This window comes from Pipistrellus hanaki (assembly GCF_964339955.1).
Source record: "Pipistrellus hanaki genome assembly, chromosome: 2".
NCBI classification, from domain to species: domain Eukaryota; kingdom Metazoa; phylum Chordata; class Mammalia; order Chiroptera; family Vespertilionidae; genus Pipistrellus; species Pipistrellus hanaki.
In genome coordinates, this window is record NC_140504.1 from 33,529,031 (window position 1) to 33,552,391 (window position 23,361).

Consider the following 23,361-nt stretch of genomic DNA (forward strand, 5'->3'; position numbering starts at 1 on the left):
CCTAAACCAAATAGATCACAAACGAAAGAAATGGAGGACAAAAAGCGACTGGATATAGAGTTCAAAACCACACTTATGGGGTTTTTCAAGAGACTCCTAGAAAAGGCCGATAAAATAAATGAGACCTATGAGGATATGAAAAGGGATCAACAAGAAATGCTAAGGGATCAACAAGAAATAAAGAATACATTGTCTGAAATAAAAAATATTCTACAGAGTCCTAAAAACAGAATAGAAGATCGCAAGAATCAAGTCAAAGATTTGGAACATAAAGAGCCAGAAGACACTCCTCTGCAGAAGCTAGAAGGCAAGAGAATCCAGAAAATTGAAGATCATGTAAGAAACCTCTGGGACAACTTCAAACGATCCAACATCAGAATCATGGGGGTCCCAGAAGATGAGAGAGAGCAAGATATCGAAAACATACTGAAAGAAATAGTGACAGAAAACTTCCCCCACCTGGGGAAAGAATTGGACTTACAAGTCCAGGAAGCACACAGAACTCCAAATAAGAGGAATCCAAAGAGGACCACACCAAGACAAATCATAATTAAGATTCCAAGAGCAAAGGACAAAGAGAGAATATTAAAAGCAGCAAGAGCTAAGCAGGTGGTTACCTATAAAGGAGCACCTATACGATTGTCAGCTGATTTCTCAACAGAAACCATGCAGGCCAGACGGGAATGGCAAGAAATATTCAAGGTGATGAATAGCAAGAACCTACAGCCAAAAATACTCTACCCAGCAAAGCTATCACTCAGAATCGAAGGCCAGATAAAGAGCTTCACTAATAAAAAAAAGCTAAAGGAGTTCATCACCACCAAACCAGAATTATATGAATTGCTGAAGGGGGTTCTTTCAGAAGAGAAAGTAAATAAAGATAAAAATTATGAACAACAAATACGTAACTATCAACAAGTGAATCTAAAAACCAAGGAAATTAAAAAAAAAATCTGATGAACAATATTAACTGTTGAATATAATAGAATCAGAGGTATGGAAGGGGAGTGAACTGATGATTCTTGGGGAAAAGGGGAGAGGGGAATGTGGGAAGAGACTGAACATAAACTGTGCACCTATGGATGAGGACAATGGGGAGTGGGGAAAGGGCAGAGGGTGGGGTGGGAAGGGGGGGGAAAGGAACACTTGTAATAATATGAACAATAAAAATTTATTGAAAAAAAAAAAAAAAAAAAAAAGAATGATGTTCTTGTAAGAGAAGAGACACCAGGATGCATGTGCACAGAGGAAAGGCCATGTGAGAACAAAGAGAAGGCAGCCATCTGCAAGTCAAGGAGAGAGGCCTTAAAAAAATACCACACCCACTGGCACCTTGATCTTGGCCTTCCAACTTCTAGAACTGTAAGAAAATAAATTTCTGTTGCTTAAACCATCCAATCTGTAGCCATTTGTTATGGCAGTCCTGTCAAACTTAGAAACACCCATCTTATATGACAAATTCTTAAAAGCTCTCTGATCATTCACTAGAGACCTTGAAAATTATTAAGTTCACAATTGCTAGGATCTGCCTTTCAATTTGCCTCTCTCTTTATCTTTAGGAACCCATCCTGTTCTGTAATTATCAAGGATGATGAGATTAACAGAATACGTTATATTATAATCTTCTGCCCCTACTCCCAATACCTCATTCTCCTAATGCCCCCACCCCCACAAAAGATTCTCAGGAGCAGTACCAAAAATACATTACCCTTAATTCTCCTCCTCATTAAAAACAATAATTAAAATTCTACCACTGTTAGGTAATAATGCTTTTGTGTGTATAAAATATGGCACAATGAAGGAAGGTATATTTTAAGACTTAGCTTTGAAGTCTTTGGCAATATACCTTAAAATGTGCGTAAAATACATTCTCAACTTTTGCAATGCTACATTTTGTAAGGTTGTACAAAATATTACTAGACTAAATGAAATCATGTTTATCAAATTACTTTTGTAAACTGTAGTTACAATAGGATTTGGAAACAATCTGATAATCTCAAGGAGAAACACTAAACTCTAAATGAAACACATATTTCAGCTTATTTTTAATATAATACTAATTAAACAAAAACAAAAACAGTACAAAACCAAACTATTTGGCTGATACCTTAAAGCATTATTGGCAAACAAAACCTTATTTACTTTTCTTGTAGTGTATTAGCCCTAAACTACAACTGTGGTTTATCTGTCAAACATTTTAAGAATATCTTTTCATGGCTGCCTGTAACGTTAAGTCCAAAGAGAAGCAAAGTAGTGTATTTCCTCACAACAACAACAAAATTCTACTAGTCTTAACATTAGGATAAATGCTGAGTTTAAGCTATATTTTTAAAAATCCATCATTAAATAACTCTTACACTATTAAATAGGAGAATATATATCCCTTTTATAATAAATCAGGAAGTTTTTAACATGGTATCTGACATAATTTGAATATTATGTCCCAATAAAAATCTATAGTACAACCTTGCCCTAAGAGAAATAATGCACCTTTAAATAAATGGACATTTCTAAGAATTAGGGAAATGGAAAACAAATGGGCTCACTTCATTAAGAAACATTTAAGTACTTACTAAATATAATGCTTATTAGGACCAACTATCATTTATAAACAGTGAATTATATAAAGACACAGGCAGCCCTAACTGGTTTGGCTCAGTGGGTAGGGTACCAGCCTGCGGACTGAAAGGTCCCAGGTTCAATTCTGGTCAAGGGCATGTACCTTGGTTGCGGGCACAATTCCCAGTAGGAGGTGTGCAAGAGGCAGCTGATTGATGTTTCTCTCCCATCGATGTTTCTAACTCTCAATTCCTCTCCCTTCCTCTTTGTAAAAAAAAAAATCAATAAAATAAATATATTTTTAAAAAGACAGGCAAATGTATATCGTTTGCAAGGTGCATCACAGGCAAGGTGTATATCAAATCATTATTCATTAGCAATAGATTCCTAATGTCAATCATTTGTTTCACCTATGACCGGTTCTGCAAACTATGGCTGGTATCAAATCCAACCTGGTGTTTACAGAACATTTTTAACAGAACACTTGCCATTGATTTGATGAACGGGAACACGAATTCTGAATCTCAATTAGGCAATTTGATTCTCAGCAAAACTATACTGAGAAAAGTAAACTAGCAACCAATCCAAATCACCCTTGCTTTAAGTTCAACTGACATTAACTACTACCCTATTTCCTTTATACCCAGAGGCCTCTGATGAGCTGCCTCACTGCCCACAGATGTGGACTTAACTTCTCAAACATATAAAGGAATGGTTGTTTACTCAGATGTCTTCTAAGATCCTTTTAAAATATAAAACTACATGACTCAATAAATACACGTTGAATGATAAAATTCTAGTCCAGATACACTGACAGAGGAATGAAGACAGACAAGATATCAAAACACTAAAGGAACAGAGGTAGATCATATTTCTGGCACATATTTTTCAGTTATTGAGCAGCAATGAGTCCTAGGACTGAAGGCAAAGCATTGTCAGTCTCTAAAGGAAAGGCTAGAAACTCAAAATCAGGTATGAAAATAAAAGTAAGAAGGTGGACCCCTAACACTAGAAGAAAAGCTCTGAGTTTGAAACGAAACAAGAAAAATAACAAAAATTTCTCGATTAATTTTTAAAAAAATATATATTTTATTGATTTTTTACAGAGAGGAAGGGAGAATGATAGAGAGTTAGAAACACTGATGAGAGAGAAACATGAATCAGCTGCCTCCTGCACAACCCTCACTGGGGATGTGCCCGCAACCAAGGTACATGCCCTTGACCAGAATTGAACCTGGGACCCTTCAGTCCGCAGGCCGACGCTTTATCCACTGAGCCAAACTAGTCAGGGCTATTAAAACCAACTTATTCTAGCTTTGGAACAGATATACTATGGGAATATGAAAGACAGAAACAGCTAGAACCTTAAAAGGAAAATCACATGAATGAATGGGAACTGCTTAAAACTGAGAAATTATAACAAACTCGTAGAGTTATAAATAAAAACTACCTATAACCACCTTTATAAAAGTTTATTAGGTAAGAAACAGGTATTCTTGATTCAAGAGAAAAAACTAAGTAGACAAAATGAATACTAGTGGGCCCTAGTAAATCAAAACAAGTGCCCATAAATTGGTTATACTGAGCAAACTCTGGGGCATAAGTAAAAATGTGCAGAAGATTGTTCTTGTGGCAGAAAAGTTTGATTAATATATGTAAGTGTCCCAAGTATGAGGAAAAAACATAAAGACGAGAACAACATTCATTCCAATGGCAATCAATGCTGCTCAAATCAAGTGAAGACAATTTAAACCAAGTTTAATCCTCAGATACCAATTGATACACGTGAGTACATATGTGCACATGTGCGCATACGCCTGTGTGCACAGATACACACATACCAACTATTAGTAAACGTGGAAGGCAAAGCAAATGAACTAGAAACTAATGACATATGTGAACTAAAATAGGCTTTCAAGTTTTATTGGGGGGGAAATGAGGGAAATCCACCATGAATGTCGTAGCTTGGTTTCAGGGTGTTAGAAAAAAAAAAAAATAGCAGTACTATCCTATTAGATTTTGTGGGTTTTTTTCCTTAAAAAAACAAACAGGTAGGAACAAATCAAGTGAATACTCCTTAATCAAAGGAGTTCCTGCTGTGTCCTCCTTAGTAAATAATCAATCCAGTCAAGTTATAGACCCACTAACTACAAACACACTCCCCCTGGAAAAAGAGAGAAAGGAATAAAATAAGTCCATTAAAAAGGGAGTACCAAAATAAGGTTATTGTACATTAATAATATTCCTGGATTTTGATTGGGGGGGGGGGGGGGAGAGAAAAAGAGTACACTAAAAAAAGTATAGCCCTGGCTGGTTTGGCTCAGTGGATAGAATGTCAGCGTGTAGACTGAAGGGTCCTGGGTTCAATTCTGGTCAAGGGCACATGCCCAGGTTGCGGGCTCAACGTCCAGTAGGGGGCATGCAGGAGGCAGCAGATCAATGATTTTCATCATTGACATTTCTATTTCCCTCCCTCCCTCTCTGAAATCAATAAAAATGTGTTTTTAAAAAAGTATAATCACATTCATGAATTTAAGTAAAAGAATATGTATGTGTGTAAAGAAGAAAAAATATTTTTGTTATTGTTAATCTGGCTTTTGATCTTATGGACTCTAAATACTTTTATTACCTAAAAATTCAAAGGATTTTCATACTCTTTGACTCTCACCCCTTGCCATTTCCAGAATATGAGAAGGTTAAGAAGAACAGTCGTTAAACTTCCAACATTTGAATTCTTGGTCCTCCTCTCACTATCTATCTCTCACTGACTTTTCTTCCTGCCCTATTATGTGTAGAGCTAACTTCTTTTTAGCACTGTAGTCTTCACTCTCCTCTCCCACTGATGATCTCATTCACTCTGAAGAATTAGAAATTAGCTGCATCTAACACATCCTGACCTTTCCCACTTCAAGTATTCCAGCTGACTGAAATACAAATTCTCCTTTCAGAATCTTATAACTCAACATCATCTGGGGCAATTTATGTCCTAAGCCCCCAAATTTGTTTCTCCCCTTGCCTGTAAGTATCACTAATTCTAGCACACACACTTTAAACTTTAGTATCATGTTGGATATAACTTCCTATCTCAGCTTTTACCTGCAACCATAATTCTATCTTCTATTACCTATGCAATACCATTTTCAGCCATGCCTTCCGTTCTACAGTTTCTATCACCCATACTACAATAGCCTTAAAGTCTCCTGGTCTCTTTCTGTTATCTTCTGAGACTCAAAGACATAAAACATACTGATTATGTCATATACAATTTATTGCTACCTATCACCTTCCACATTCACTCTAAACTGGGAGGGAAGGGGCAATTTGATGAGTTATTTTTTTTTTGCATTTCTTACGGTTCTAGGGGCTTCATATATCGTATATAAATATATACTGTGACATATTTATGCATTTCAGTTCTCTATTATGTTTTGAAACTTTATTTGCTATTTTTCCATATCCTACCTTATAAAAGAGTAATATGCAAATTAACCATCACTCTGCTCAAACCATGCTCACCAGCCAATCAGAGCAAGTATGCAATTAACCCTGACCAAGATGGCTGCAGCCTCAAAAGGCAGTTGAGAGGCTTGGGTTTCCCCGGCAACAGAAGCCAAGCTTTCCACACACCCTGGCTGGGCATAGGCCTCCACTCAAGGATACAAAGTTTCAATTTATTTTTAAGAAGATAAATCCCAAGAAAAATGGCAGCAGCCACCCAGCTGGAAAAGCAGGCTAGGGTTGCTCCCGGCAACGGAGGAAGCAAAGCTTTCCACCTGCTCTGGCCCACCTAGGCCTCCCCTCCAGGCAACAAAGTTTCAATTATAGAAGATACATGAACCCCAACAGAAATGGCGGCTGCTGAGTGAGCAGGGGGCTTGGCTCCACTCCAGGCTACAAACTTTCAATTGTAGAAGGTAAATAAATTCCAGATACCAGGGCCTGCGCTTGAGTCGCTTGGGGGGCGTGGCTGGCCTGCAAACCACCACAGGCCGCCACACACCCAAAGGGAACCCCCACCCTGATCCAGGACACCCTTCAGGGCAAACCAGCTGGCTCCACCCTTGTACCAGGCCTCTATCCTATCTAATAAGAGTAATATGCAGATTGACCATCACTCCAACACACAAGATGGCTGCCCCCATGTGGTCAAAGATCCTGCCCCATGTGGACATAAGATGGCCAGAACAAGATGGCCAGCAGGGGAGGGCAGTTGGGAGGAACCAGGCCTACAAGGGAGGGTAGTTGAGGGACCAGGTCTGCAAGGGAGGGCAGTTGGAGGTGATCGACCTTGCAGGGGAGGGCAGTTAGGGGTGATCAGGCCAGCAGAGGAGGGAAGTTAGAGGCAAACAGGCTGACAGGGGAGTAGTCAGACATCAATCAGGCTGGCATCAGAGTGGTTAGAGGGTGACCAAGCTGGCAGGCAGAAGCAGTTAGGGACAATCAGGAAGGCAGGCAGTGAGCAGTTGGGACCCAGCAGTCCTGGATTGTGAGAGGAATGTCTGACTGCCCATTTAGACCCAATCCCAGTGGGTCTAAATGGGTAGTTTAACATCCCTTTAGGGGTCCCAGATTGGAGAGGGTGCAGGCTGGGCTGAGGGACACCCCCACACACACACCCCATGCATGAATTTCATGCACCAGACCCTTAGTCACTTCAATTATTATTAGTTTTTTAAAACAATTTGTTAATGATTTCTTCCTCAGTACTTCAACTGTCCTTCTGTTCTTTTATTTTTCTCTTTCATGAATGCCATGTTATTTGAAAGCTTGTTTAGACCAAATTAATGGCCTTTTAGGATTCCTCCACATGAATAAGAATTCACTTTAAAATATATATATATATATATATATATATATATATATATATATTATTGATTTTTTACAGAAAGGAAGGGAGAATGATAGAGAGTAGAAACACTGATGAGAGAGAAACATGAATCAGTTGCCTCCTGCACACCCCCTACTGGGGATGTGTCCACAACCAAGGTACATGTCTTTGACCAGAATTGAACCTGGGACCTTTCAGTCTGCAGGCTGACGCTCTATCCACTGAGGCAAACCGGTTTCGGCAGGAATTCACTTTTTGAATAATAAGAATTATATGCCAAGTTGGGGGAATGGGGTAGCTTCAGGATTTTAGAGATGTTTAGGTGGGGCATGGCCAAAAAAAGGTTCGTAACCACTCCTCTAACTTTTCAGCCAGGCATCTAAGTTCTCCAGGCTACAGTCTCAAAGTATCTATCTCGCCACAGATCACTTCCTTAAATTTACCCTTTGATGAGCATAGACGTTTCTCTACTTCCAATGGTAATACACCTAAACTGCCAAGTATCATTATATTAGCCTATCCTACCATAAATGTGCTCAGAACACTTACATATAAGTGCCAACAAAGGGGAAATCACCCCTTTGCCCCTGAATTATGCCACATTTACTGGAAAAAGATCAAATTCCAAGTGCAACTTCTACTGAATGCTTTTGTTTTCACTCCATTGTTTAACCTGAACAATCATAAATTAAGATCGTGTGCATGCGTGTGCATGTGTGTGATTCTAACATCCCACAAATTTTCACATTCCTGCTTTTTTTTAGCTCTTTGTTCCAACTACAAGTGTTGAAATTGTTCTGTTCTTCAAATGCCATCTCCTTATGAAGCCTATTCCAATACCAACATAAAAGATGGCTGGAACTTCCCTCCTAGATCCCAAAGCATAGTTTTGTGTTTTTTGGTGTTTGTTTTTTTGTTTTTTAAATCTGTTCAAAACTAGCCAATAGAGAAAAGATTAGACTACCAATCAGAATGATATTTTCTTTCAAATGTTATTGCTTATGCATAAATCAAAGTCATTTTAAATTCCTTAAGTCACAGTTTCTTGTTCTGTAAAATAAAAATAAAATCTAATCTACAAACCTCATAAGTAGATAGAAATGCATGAAAAACTAGTTTATAATCTGTGTTAAGACTGTTACTACATTACCTTTTATTATGCATATTTGTTTTTTCAGCCTCCCCCAAATTATATGCATTTAAAAGGCAGTCTGTTCTTTATAATTTAATACTCAATACATAGTAGCTATTCAAGTATTTTTTAAAAACTTCATAAATCATAAAATAGCTCTCGTGCTCCAGTATAAGAAATATAATCTAAACACAATTTATATGCCATTATGACTCAATCAAAATGAAACATCTACAACCCTTCTCCACAAAGTTATCTTTTCAGGAAAATTATCGCCACATAATACATCTACACCGCTTACTTAGTTCACCTGAAGTACGATTAGTTAACTGGTAAATAGATAGGAACCCTTTAAATGGCTGATGAGTAGTCAAAAGTGTCTGTCTGTGTGACTGTGATGGTGGTACCCTATCCAATTGAACAAATTTATCAGGATTCATGATGAAGCAGTCATGCTTGTTTACCCTAAAATTCAAAAAGCCTAAAAGTTGATATCATGGTTATTTCAGTGACATAAAACAACAGATTTTTAAAAAGTAAACATACAAAAGAAGCATGTTAATTTTCATGAAACTGATAAGATTTTTTTTTCCTTACTCTTTTACAAAAGCAAAATTAGTATGGGCAATGTTTACAAAAATTCAAAAACAAAAAGGGAAAAGAGAGTGGAAATGATTCTTTTGGTCACACAGAAATCATTACCCAAGAGAACTTTGAAGTCCTTGAGTTATTCTTGAAAACCACATAAGTCTATATTATCTTGTTAAACCAGAAAGCAAGAAAGCTACCTAAACTAACCAGGGTCTAAAGGATATAGGAACAAACTTAAAGAGGGGATCACTAGCCAAATGGGACAATTTGAGCATCAACAGAGAAAATAATTCAATAATCTAAAACACAAATGTGTTTAAATCCCTAAGGTCATAAGATAAACCAATTTTACTGGAATTACATGTTACACTGTTGACTTGGCATTTTATTTCACACAAAAAAATGCACTCATATTTAGTATCCTGTCTGCTCTTAGATCTCACAGCCACACTCTTATACTTACATGTAATTCATTTTTTTAAATCTAAATTTGTGACTCTACCAATCATTCCTGTTTTAAATTTTAATCTACTATTGCTAATAATGCCTGGTAAGGCTTCAGTGGTTACTGATAAGAAACCTTCTTAAAAGAGTTTAACTTAAAAAATAATGATCAAATGCCGAGAAGTATCAGAAAAATAAAATCACCAGTAGCCTTGACGGTTTGGCTCAGTGGATTGAGCGTCGGCCTGCAGACTGACACAGGTCCTAGGTTCGATTCTGTTCAAGGGCATGTACCTTGGTTGTGGGCACATCCCCAGGAGGACTTGTGCAGGAAGCAGCTGATCAATGTTTCTCTCTCATCTATGTTTCTATCCCTCTCCCTTCCTCTCTGTAAAAAAATAATAAAATTTTTTTTTTAAAAGTCATAAGTAACTACACTATGTTAAGGATTAAAACAGGTATGGGCAAAAAATGAAAATGGAATGTTTGACAGGAATGATGAACAGCAGCTGATGAGAGGAGCAAACACTTTGTGTGTTCTTTTAACAACAACAAAAAAGCTCACCCTGTGTATGACGTTGTTGTGTTCCATAATAAACCTCAGGAAGCCTGATGGAACAGAAGAGAGTCCTAGAGTGAGTGGAGACCTCTGTTCTAGCCCAAGGCCTCCGTTTCCTGATCTGTAAAATAAGGGTGCTGAATTTGATAATCTGGAAGGGCTCTTCCAGCTTTAATGTTGAGGGATTCTATGGACAAATTTAGGAAGAAGCAATAAAATGTAGACTTGTTAACAGAGAAGTTTACATTGGATATAGCAGGTGGAAACAGATGAAAAGAATTTGCATAAAATTTTGAATTGCAAAAGGCAATTACCTTCGAACTTGTAACTGCTATAAATGTTTTTATGATAAACCAGCCTTAGTAGTATTACTATACAAACTAAATTTAGTAGTAATGAGTGGCCAAATTATGACCTGAAAAAAATCTATTCACCTTTGTTTAGCCAGACCACCCAAGTAAATCTAGAAAATAGTACAGGAATACCTTTGGCCTAGTAATGACTTCAAGTCACAAAGTGTCTCATAACTATCCTCAGTTAAGTAAATGAACAAAGAGTAAAATGACAAGAAAAATAATTAAACAATTATTTAACTTCAATATGCAATAAAATAACTATTACACTTGTGATATCCTTCTTTGTTAATGAGTGTATGTTCCCTATGCAACCATTTTTTTCTGGTTAGGTCTCAAAATAGAACCTGGCTTCTCCTTCCAACAAGGCTAATTGAAATGACTTTTTTCCCCCTCTGGGTGACACAGAAACATAAAAAAAGGGTGTCTTTGTGTTTCAAGATTCTGTACTGAAAGAAATCAAGCCTCTATCAGTAACAGATGATTGAAAGGCTCTGGTGCCTCAAAAAAAAAAAACAAAAACAGTGGCTTTCCACTCTAATTTCCCAAGTACAATTAACTGCCTGGGTCCCAGCTAATCCTCGTGGTCTAATAAACTGAATTGTAAGTTTTAAGTTCATAGGTCAGCTAATAGTCTACTTTATGTTTATTATTTTTTGCTTATGTTGATGCTATGCTTCTGACCTGGCAGAAACTCCAGAAACATGAGAACCAATAAGCCTATCTCAATAATCCAAACTCTATGAGAAATCTACTTCATTAAAGGATGCAATGTCCACCTTTAAAAGATATCTTTATATATAATATAAAAATCTAAGCGACAGAAAGACTGAACAAGCAGTCGCTATGTTGAGCACTGACCACAAAGGGGGCAGATGCTCAATGCAGGAGTTGCCCTCTGGTGGTCAGTGCGCTCCAACAGCCAACCTCCCTCAGCTGGCCAACCTCTCACGGCCCCTCCCCCCGCTGGCCAGCCTCCAGCAGCCCTGATTGGCCCTGATCGCTGGCCAGAACAGGGGACCTCCACCCATGCATGAATTTGTGCACTGGGCCTTTTAGTAAAGATATAATGAAACATTCCATGAGAAAAAAAACAACTTGTTTTTCAATGCTTACTTTATGCAAATTATCTAAGGTATTATAAAATAACTTGACATCGACACAATTCCATTAATTATTCATTTGAACATTTTATCTTGGCAATGTAGTACCTAATATGTTATTCAGAATCACTAATAAAATTTCTCTGTGGTTGGTAAAAACAAAGGCAAAAATAAAAATCTTAATGGTTGTGAGATATATGTGTGTCTGAGATAGAAAATCTGTGAAACAAGATTTTCCTTTATATTGAATATATTTCCCATTTTAATTTGGGTACTTGGATTTATAATCCTAACGAGTTTGTTATTAAAATACCCTTAAACTTAATTGCAAACAACAGAAATCAGGAATGGATATGCAGAACATATTGTAGGGCTCTATTCTGAATATCAGCTGTGCCTAGCAATTTTTTCCACCTCACCTCCCCCATGACTTTTTCAGAGACTTAAACAGTAGCTTATTTACATTAAAATGTTAGCTTAAACATTAGCTTATTACCAATAAAATACTATTACTAATAATAAGATACTATAAGCAGCATTGTTTTTAGCCAATTTTGTACAGTGTAAAAAAAAAAAAACTCCTTCAAAAGTTTAGGATTACTGTTTCAGGTAAAATATTCTCCTATAGGATGGTGCTGGTACCAAGATGAACAGTTAAAGAAAAATGTGATCTTTAAAATAACTACTTGGTATGTCATGTGAAGCCCAATAGATTGTCCCTCACTAAATTTCTATCGCTAGAAAATAAGTACATCTGTAATTCTTCCACCACTTATATAAGTAAGCAGACAATTTCTCTAAGACCAAAATATCTCAGTTATCAATAATACAGAATTCCTGAAACAATATAAATGACTAGAGCTGGGCACAACATATCAGCCCATTTGCTTTGAGGAAGTTATAATACCTAAGAAAAAATGTTAATTATTTTTATTATTGCAATACTATTGGAAAGATAAAAAGAGAAAAAACAGTGGCTCAGTGGTTGAACATCAATCTATGAACCAGGATTCCTATTAGGACACATGCCTAGGTTTCGGGCTCAATCCCCAGTGTGGGATGTGCAGGAGGTAGCTGATCAATGAATCTCTCTCATAGTTGATGTTTTCTACCACTTTCGCCCTCTCCTTTCCTCTCTGAAATCAATATTTAAATTTTAAAAAAGACAAAAGACCAAAACCCAGTCCAAATATGACTATTTTAGGGCACTAGAAAAATATGAAGTCAATATACTGTAAGTAACTTTTCATTTTCTAAGATATATTAACTGCTTAATTTTATTGGAAGTTCTCATTTCAGGATTAGGGAAGAAAATTATGGGCTATAAAAAGAAATTAAAATGATTAGAATAATGGTTAAAATATCACACTTAATAATTACAATTTACATTTTAATTTTATTTTTCTCTCATTCTCACCCACTTTCAACTTATTCTGATATGAACATTCAGCTTATCAGAATAGATTTCCTAAAAGTAAATCAAATGAGAAAAGTGAATTAGTATTTTATAAAGATTATACTTAATATTGAATATTATGTCAATACCTTATAACAACATTATATTTATCTCTTAAAAGTTTATAAAATACCACAAAATGCTGGAACAATGATTGTTTGCTTTTCAACCCCAAAACTCATTAATATACTTTTAACTATATTCCTAAAATACATTATTTTAAAAAACAAATTCTAATCATCCAACCTAGCTAACAATTCTAGCATAAAAATTAAGCAGCCTCTTTCTTTGAAAAATGAATACATTACACTATAAAATTTTGTTCTAAGCCATTATTCATAAATGACAATTGGTCAATTAAAAAAATGGAAAGAGATTCTAGTAATTTTCTCTAGTAGCATTTTCAAAACTTGTTCAAAATAAGCAACCCCAGGGAGTCCATCTTCCATTAATCATACTTGACTCTGAGCATACTCTAATTATGTATCCATTCCCTCAGAATTTATGTATTATAAATTATCTTAATGAGTCTTTGCTGTGTCACTTTGAGGTAACTAAATTATTATGTGGTATGTTTTGTCTTCTCACTTTTATTGTTTATATTCCTATATCTTTCTGCATCTAAACAGTTCAGAGCTCAGTACACAGGCAGAAAAGTCACTGATCAATTCAAACTATTTTCAAATGTAAAGAAATAATATAAATTTTGATGAAACCATTAAAAACATATTAAGAGGAATCTGATTTAGAAAAATACTACTAGTATATTTACAACATTTTATTATTAAAAAAATGTACAGACATACAGAAAAAAATGGGGGGAAAAACTGCAGAGTCACCACCAAATTTTAATTTAAAATTATACCTTGTATCTGTTTTCCCACATCTATTAATTGGTCTTCATTTTTGAAGCATTTTAAAAGAAGTTTCAGATCTCAGTATAATTCCCCCTATAGTCTTCAGCTTGCCTATTATTAACTATAGCAAAGTAATATGTTTTTTCTTTTAAAGAAAAATTTACACAAACAAACAATGAATAGATGCTAGATGTACCATTGAATCAATTTTGACTCGCATATGCTCAGGTAACTGAATTTCCTAAGAACACAGGATATTACCATTGCCCTACAAAGTTCCCACATACCCTTTCCCAATTAATTCCTGTCCCCAAAACCCAGGCATCCAGTTCTAGGCCATGACAACCACTTCTTTCCAGCATAATTTAGCTCTGCTTCCTCCACCCCATCTTTTAAACAGATAAAATTTGCATGTTTTTGTTTTTCAAACATCATATACATGGAAATCATATCTTAGTGTCATGTTTTATGTATTGCTATGTTCACTAAGCATGTTTCAAAGTTGCTACATAGTTTGTTCCTTTTCATTGCCCAGTAGTATTTTGTTGTACAAAGATAGCACAGCTTGTTTAAGTATTCTCATGCTGACAGACACCTGAATGTTCTGAGGTGAGAGGTCGGCCCCATTTTGGCAGAGGTTATATAGGGGATTTCCTTTCTCTTCCTTCTGCTGTCTCCAGTACTCTGCAGCTGCTGTGTAGTTCTGAACTCTGTCTTGGATTCCTCAAGCCAATGACTGCCAACAAGCCAACAGGAACCTGCCCTCAGGCAAAACCATTAAGACAGGAAATTCACCCAAGGCTAGTATAGCTTCTACTTGTTTTTGTTTGTGTGACAGTGCCCTCATAGTAATTTTTATTTCAATCATTATACAGAGACTGCGGTCAGGGTGTGTGGAAGGATTTGTCTGATGGGAGCCAATTCTTCATTTTTTTAATTACACCTCCCTATTATTCTCCTGAACACACTTGCTCAAGACTGTAAATGATATTCCTATTTTGGGGGTGTTGGTCTTTTTCTACCTCAAAAGCTTAAGTCAGTTTAGCCAAACTACACCAGGAAAATAGGCCTTTGAGAGGTAGAGAGTATGAAAGCTGAAGAAGAGGATCCTATACTCCTATGTATGAACCAACAAAGTCCCAAGAACCATAGGGTGTCTATGTAGAACATACCCTAAGAAGCAAAGATTTTTGAGATCTAAAGATATTAGTCACTATTTGTGTCCCACACTAATCCTGAGTGATACATATGAGGAAACAGACCCAAAGCAGCTTAACAAAGGCCTTAAAAATGAAACAACTAACATTGGAACTACTAGAGTAACAGAACTTGTAGTCTAAACCTTACCATACTGATCACCTGCTTTAATCAGAAGAAAATAATAATAATCATACTCCCAAGAGAATAAAATAAAATTAAAAAATCACAACATACAAAGAATCAGGAAATTCTGAACAATTCTGAAAGAAAAAGGCAATTAACAGATACCAATTTTGATATGATCCAGACATGAGAATGATCAAAGACATTACGGCAGCCACTTTACCCAACTCTCCACAAGGTAAAGCACACACTGGAAATGAAAACATAAAAAGAAATAAATGAAAACTTCATAATTGAAAAATTGAGGGAAGGGGAAGAATTATTTTATAAGATAATAAATGTAGACAGAGAGCAAACACTGAATAATTCATCTTTCTAAATAAGAGAATGCAAATAAATGGGGGGAAAGTCTAGTTTAAATTTAAAAAGTTTTTCCTGATAGTTTGCATCAGTAATGAAAACGTCCAGAGCAACGGTTGACAACCTTTCGGCCCTCATGGACCACTGGTTGGCAACTGCTGTTCTCCTATCCAAGAGGCTTTAATCCTATAATTCTATCTCCTCCAGAGGTCCTGTGAAGCTCTCATGATAAACCTTTGAAAAATATCCCAATTCTGTATAATTTGTATGACAGAATTCTTTTTAAATACTGGACTGCAAATGAGGAGATCTGGTTTAAGTCTTGGTCTGTAACTGACAAAGTATGTGATATGGCATCATTTCTCTAAGTCTTAGTATCTCCTTTGCAAAATGAGGGGACATTCGATGAGTAAAGTCAATTTAGCTGTGAAATGTAGTCCCATGATCTAATTTTAGGAACCCTCTGAGGGTCATTCTAGTTTCCCCGGATCTTAGCATTATCCAGGTTTTCATTGTGCTAATTACTTATTTTTGGCAAATAAGCAGAATATATAGGTCAGGTAGCTGAGACTAGCAGGTTTAGAACAATAATGTTACAATGCAATGCCGAGAACCAATTCCAGCATGTCATAATTAAAGAGTTTTACCAAAAGGTTGGTGAAGCTTAGGCGGCTCAACAAGGGTGAGCCACATATGTAGTTTACTTGTTGGAAACAGTTCTACAGCACTTCCCCCAAACCTGAATAGCATTGTTAGCTGCCAGACAATTCAGGGCATTTTATTGCCTCTTGTTGGCCAAACACCTCAAGAACTGTAGACTATTTCCCAAACTGATAATCCTAGCCTTTGATACCTTACCCTTTGAAGTGTCTATCTCCACCTTGCCTTGGGATAAATCCTGTGAATAAAAGCAGGGTCCTGAGTATAGGGGGAGAGTCTTCAGTTCCCTTCAGCTAAAGATCCTCTGACCCCCAATGCCTTTCAAAATTATCTTTCATCTCTGGAATCTTTAATCATGTACGCGCACCCCTTTCTTCAGAATGCTGAACCCTTTGTAAGGCTGGGAAAATAACCCAGGCAATGCAAGCTATAATGCAAACCATCTAAATAATGTTAAATTTTCTATAGACATGAAAATTTAAAAAGGTGGTGACTGAATTTAATAACAAATTTTATTTAACCCAATATCAAAATTTCTTATAATCAAGATTTTACTTTTTAAAAATTATCTTCATATTCCAGCATGCATATTATATTTGCAGCACATTTCAATTATGACTAGTCGTATTTCCAGTGCTCAACAAATACATATGACTAGTGGCTACCACATTATAGATCACAGGCCTACATGTGAAGGACCAGGGAAGGGGAGGCAATGGCAAACAAGGGCCACAGTGTCTCAATAAGTAATCTGCCATACACACACACACACACACACACACACACACACACACACACAAAATACATATTGGTGGTGGTAATGAAGTCTGCCATGTTACATGGAAGGGAGATAAGATTGGAGAAAGTCTGATTTTGAAATAAATAGCCATCTCTACTATGGGTAGCACCTAAAAAAACAAAAAAAGGTATACATTATGTAATATTTCAAATTGATGTATTAACAAGTATTTATTTTTAGGAAAGCCACTGTCAGCTCCTTCAGCCAAGACAGTATAAGCATCCACAGGAAAAAAAATCTACATGCAATAAAACATATCCAGTATTTAAATCCATAAGCTCACAATGACATCTTAAAATCCTCATTGGTCTACTTTTCAACGACTCTAGGAAACAACCCAGTATTTTAATTTCATAAATAAAGGAAAGAATCAAGTGTTTAGTATGCTTTTCCTGTGCCAACTGTGCTACCAGGGCATCAAATATCCAGTGAGAGAAGTTTCTCTTTGTAGAAATATTACATATTAATAAATACTTAATACAATTAGGATGTCAATATTCTGTACATTCATAGAAATAATGGATCAAGGCAATGATCAGCAGTGACCAATTAACATAATAATTAGAGAAAACTAAATACTAGGTGTGCTTCTTCAAAGAATTATATAGCACCATCCATGAAATATACCACCCTAACCCTCCCCTTCAAATTAAGCAAAAACCCCTGAATTAGATTAAGTTTTTAGATCTAACTACCAATTTGTCAAAATACACAAGGGAAAGAGATATTCTACTACAGGAATGCAATTTATGAAACACAAAATAAGAAAACTTTACAGGTTTTTCCCTAAAAGGAAAAATTAATAAATAGTTTAAAGTGTAAGTTATACATACCAACCAAATATACATGGATTTTGTTGTGATTCTGTAGAAAAACTATTTATTTATGAGCAAGTGGGATGAGAGGACTGGGTGTCACCATCTTTGTGACTGAGTGATGGTTAATTTGCATATTACCCTTCTATTAGATAGGACTGGCAAAGACCAACTACAAAGTAAGAATCTTAAAAGAAGCCAGAGAGAGAGTTTTCTACAAAGGATCCCCCTTCAGACTAGCAACTGATTTCTCAACAGAAACACATCAGGCCAGAAGGGAATGGAATGAAATATACAAAGTCATGCAAAAGGTCTGAATCCAAGAATACTGTGCCCAGCAAGGCTATCAATCAAAATTGAGGGTGAAGTCAGGAGCATCACAGACAAAATAGGACTAAGAGTTCATCACCACCAAACCAGCAATGCAAGAAATGCTTAAGGGTCTGCTGTAAAAAGAAGAAATAGGAAGCGAAAAAGGAACACAGGCATAAGAGATAAAAATGACAATAATCAAGTACCTATCAATAATAACTTTAAATGGAAATGGATTCAATGCACCAATCAAAAGACATAGGGTAGCTGAGTGGATAAGAAAACATGACGCATATGTAAAAAAAGAAAACAAGATCGTAATGTAAATATCTGTTTTCCAATCGTCTTAGCCGACCCCTGACAGCGGTTCTCAACCTGTGGGTCTCGAACCCTTTCACAGGGGTCGTCTAAGACCATCGGAAAACACAGATATTTACATTACGATTCATAGCAGTAGCAAAATTGCAAGTACCAACAAAAATAGTTGGGGGTCACCATAACATGAGGAACTGTATTAAAGAGTTGCGGCATTAGGAAGGTTGAGAACCACTGACCTAGATGAAATGGACATATTCTTAGAAAAATGCAAGCTCCCAAAACTCACTAAAAATCAAAAAACCTGAATAACCCGATAACTACTGAAGAAATTGAAGCAGCAATCAAAAATTTTCCAACAAACAAAAGCCCTGGTCTGGACGGCTTTACAGAGGAGTTCTACTAAGCATTCAAAGAACTAAAACCTATCTTCCTCAGACTATTCCAAAAAATTCAAGAGGAAAGCACACTTCCAAGCTCTTTATATGAAGCCAGCATTACTCTAATACCAAAACCAGATAAAGACACCACAAAAAAGGAGAATTACAGGCCAATATCCTTGATGAACATAGATGCTAAAATCCTTAACAAAATTCTGGCAACTTGGATTAAGCAATATATTAGAAAAATCAGACACTATGACAAAGTGGATTTACTCCAGGGATGCAAGGATGGTACGATATCTATAAATCAATAAATGTGATACATTACATAAACAAACTGAGGACAAAAATCACATAATCATGTCAATCAATGCAGAAAAAGTATCTGACAAAACCCAACACCCTTTCTTGATACAAACTCTCAGCACATTGGGAATAGAGGGATCATACCTCAACATAATAAAAAACCTTATATAACAAACCTATAGTCAACATCATACTCAATGGGCAAAAACTAAACTCTTTTGCCCCAAGAACAGAAACAAGACAGGGATGCCCACTCTCACCACTCCTGTTCAACACAGTACTAGCGTACTACCCATAGTGATCAGACAAGAAGAAATAAAAGGCATCCAAATTGGAAAAGAAGTAAAACTGTCCTTATTCGCATATGACATACTATACATAGAAAACCCAAAAGACTCCATCAAAAAACTATCAGACCAGCCATTTGCAGCAGCATGGATGGAACTGGAGAGCATCGTGCTAAGTGCAATAAGCCACTCAGTGAAGAAATCTACCACATGATCTTACTCATTTATGGAAAATACAGATTATAGCCTGATGAACAAAAAGATAGATACACAGAGGCAGAGAAGCATCCAACAGACTTTCAAATTACAGCGGGAAGGCTGGGGAGGGGTAGTGGGGGAGAGGTAAAGAGATCAACCGAAGAACTTGTATGCATGGATATAAGCATAACCAATAGACACAAGACACTGGGGGGGAGGAACATGTACAGGCAGGGTGTGTGTGTGTGTGTGTGAAGGGATTCGGGGAAAGGTCAATGGGGGAAGGGGGAAAAGAGATATATGTAGTACTATTTGTAATACTTTAAACAATAAAATTAAATTTTAAAAAATTACTGTAAAAAAAGAAATTACTGTCATCATCTCATACCCATTAGGAGGACCACTATTCAAAAAATAAAACAACCCACAGAAAATCACAAGTATTAAAAAATGAGGAGAAATCAGAACCCTTGTATACTATTGTTGAGAATATAAAATTATGTAGCCATGTTCAAAACAATATGGAGGTGCCTCAAAAAATTAAAACTAGAACTACCACATAATACAGCAATCTCACTTCGGGTACATAGCCAAAAGATCTGAAAGCAAGATCTAAGCACACCCATGTTTATCATGGAGATATATGCACACTCATGTTCATCACAGCATTATTCACTATAGTCAAAGGTACAAGTAACACAAATGTCCACTGATGATGAATAAAGAAAATATGATACTCACACACAATGGATTATTCAGCCTTTAAAAAGAGGGGAATCCTGTCACATGCAAGAACCTAGAGGACATTATGCTAAGTTAAATGGAACTGGAGAGCATCATGAAAGAAAAGAAACATACGTACTTATAAAAAGTAGCTAGTCAAACTAATGGAAACAAAAAGTAAACTGGTTGTTGCTAATGACTGAAGATGAGAAAGAATTGAGACCTGTGATTCATTCAATAGGTACAGAGTTTCAATTTTGCAAGATGAAAAAGTTCGAAAGATCTGTTGTATAATAATGTGAATATAGTTAACACTGCATATACTGCACACTTAAAATTGGTAAGATAAATTTTGTTTTTACCACAATTTTAAAAAAGCATATTTAAATTTCTTTTCAAATAAGAAAAACTCTCGATTTTTAAAGTGTGATAATGGCATCTTGGTATATATTTTTAAATAGTCCATATCTTCCATAGATACATAATAAAATATTAATGAATGAAATCATGTGATATAAGTGTTGGCTTCAAAATAATCAGGTGTGTTGGGGGGGTTTAATAGTAACAAAATGATTAAATGAAACAAAACTGATGAGTACTGCAGCTGAGAGTTTATTGTGCTATTCTACTTTAGTGTATATTTGAAATTTTTCACAATAAAATGTTACAATAATAATACACATATGTTGGCCAATGGGTTCTATTAATGTTATAAAATAATTACAGAAAGTAATATAAAACATTAATATAGGAAGGTAGCTATACGTCATCATGACTTAAGGTGCAATTAGAGTTAAAACAACTTGTACCTAGTCAAATGAAGATACAAAAATGTTATGAATCCCTCATGGTTATTATATCAAGAACAAAGTTGAGGGAGGGTGTGGGGGTGGTAGAGTTAACTGTTCACAAAGCACTCCTTTATGGGATGTTCAGAGGGGAAAAAAAAAAAAAGTTGCGATATTACACAACACAGGCATAACTGTTAACACTATGGCATTTTTCAGGTCCAGAGGAAAACCATCATGTGGGCCAATATCTATAAATTTATAAGCATCATATGCATATGTGTAGAAATGGCTTTTATGTCCTCAGCTAGATTATAAGCAAATTTGTTGTAATCTTGCCCTTCATCTCTAATACACACACATATATAGTACAGTAACATACATAAACATACATTTCTGTGATCGTGACTTAAAAATTATTGATTTTCAACAAAATTGGGGAAAATGATATGATTTGATTAAAAATACAGTCTAAAAGTTGTTTCAAATAAATAAATAAATAAATAAATAAACCACAATACACATCCTGTGTGAGCGGCACATTTAAAACTTCACTTGAGGACAGGCACTTAGAAGAAAGAGACAGCCAGTTGCATAGGCACCAACATCTGAGTCCAAATGCCTGCACAACGGATTCTCAAAGGAGACATGTCACAAACAGTTAAGACTGCAACAACCTACCTAGTAAACTAACAGGTTTCAAATGTGAACTTCTAACAAAACTCACCAAGGCAGATAGTCCAAAATGCCAAAGATGGTTTACCATGGAACTACTTCTTACAATAGAAACTCTGTAGTGCTCCAGGGGAAATAGCAGATGTAGATGATGGTTAATGAGTCACCCAACCACCCTAAAAAACCCAGCAAGTGTTTCATAAATTAATGAAGAATCATGTATTCCTTCAAGTTAGGTAAATACTACAGAAAAAAAAAATTCTGTTTTCCCCAACATTCTCCATTAACTGCTAGGAGACATAGGGGAGGGTTAGGGAGAGGAAGGACAAAGCGGGAGAGAGAAGTCATTTTTAAGAATGCAAAAGATAGTTTAGTCAAAGAAAATCTTCCTCTTATCAACACACTGACAAATCCATCTTTAAAATGAATCATCTCCTAGGGATATTTTCACAGATAACTTATCTCACCCTATTATTCTAGTCCTAGTTAATTTTTAGTTTCATACTGATGCATCTACCATTTCCCAAAAAATCCTGTAAATCTTTATCAGTTTTCATAGCTCCCTGATTTAATGTTTAATGCAAAAACTTAAGTAAAAGTTTTTAAAAATTTTGATGATGCACTGTTTTGAAATGGAAGATATTGTTTAAGTAATTCTTTAAAAGTATAAGTAAAAAATAATTATCCTATTTATCAATCCCCCAAATACACAGCAATACCAGTTAGATAAGGAATTACTTTTTGTGCCGAAACCGGTTTGGCTCAGTCGATAGAGCGTCGGCCTGTGAACTGAAGGGTCCCAGGTTCGATTCAGATCAAGGGCATGTACCTTGTTGCGGACACAACCACAGTATGGGGTGTGCAGGAGGCAGCTTATCAGATGTTTCTAACTCTCTATCCCTCCCACTTCCTCTCTGTAAAAAAATCAATAAAATATATACTTTTTTAAAAAAAGGAATTACTTTTTGTAAGGGAGAATCATTCTGAATTTTAATCAACAGTGATGAGTTCATTTTGCCTACAGCTAGAGTTAAACTTTAGAAATTTAGTCCAATTCTATCATCAAATTTTATGAATACTTGACAAAAGTCATCCAAAAGACACATGCAAGAAAGAAAGCAAATCCCAGCTCCTACAGAGCCCAGTGTTCTTTCTGCTGTATAACACAGCTGACAGATTTTACTCCACACTGGCTTCTAAGTGATATTTTTAAATAGATGAAAATGGTTCTCCTGAAAATTAATTATCCACTAGCTAACAATAGGTATAATTTCAGCCATTTAATTATAAATATAGAGTGTTCCAAAATATATATACACACTTTGAGTAAATATAAAGTCAGTGTTTATTAAGATACATTTCATTTTCAAGTACTTTTTGGGGACTTCCTGTATCAGGATAAATATAATATGCAAAAACTAGCATGACAGATAAAAACACAAGTTATTACTGCCACTATAATTTAAGTTTACTATGGAAATTCTATTCCCAAAATATAGCCTACTTGTTAAAATACAGTATTATCACAACAAAGT

The 23,361-nt window shown here is 35.8% G+C and overlaps 1 protein-coding gene and 1 long non-coding RNA gene across 11 annotated transcripts in view; one reads left to right on the forward strand and one right to left on the reverse strand.

The window, feature by feature from the left end:
* The window catches only part of LOC311618212, a 470,112-nt gene that overhangs the window by 369,099 nt on the left and 77,652 nt on the right, over window positions 1-23,361 (forward strand). The gene's annotated exons all lie outside the window — the stretch shown is intronic.
* The window catches only part of TBL1XR1 (TBL1X/Y related 1), a 148,983-nt gene that overhangs the window by 47,469 nt on the left and 78,153 nt on the right, over window positions 1-23,361 (reverse strand). Inside the window, exon 2 of one of the 9 annotated variants that reach the window (XM_084875559.1) lies at window positions 20,382-20,436. The exons of the other annotated variants lie outside the window; for them this stretch is intronic. The gene's annotated coding sequence lies outside the window, so the exon portion shown is untranslated. The remainder of the gene's footprint in view (window positions 1-20,381; window positions 20,437-23,361) is intronic. 9 annotated transcript variants of the gene reach the window in all.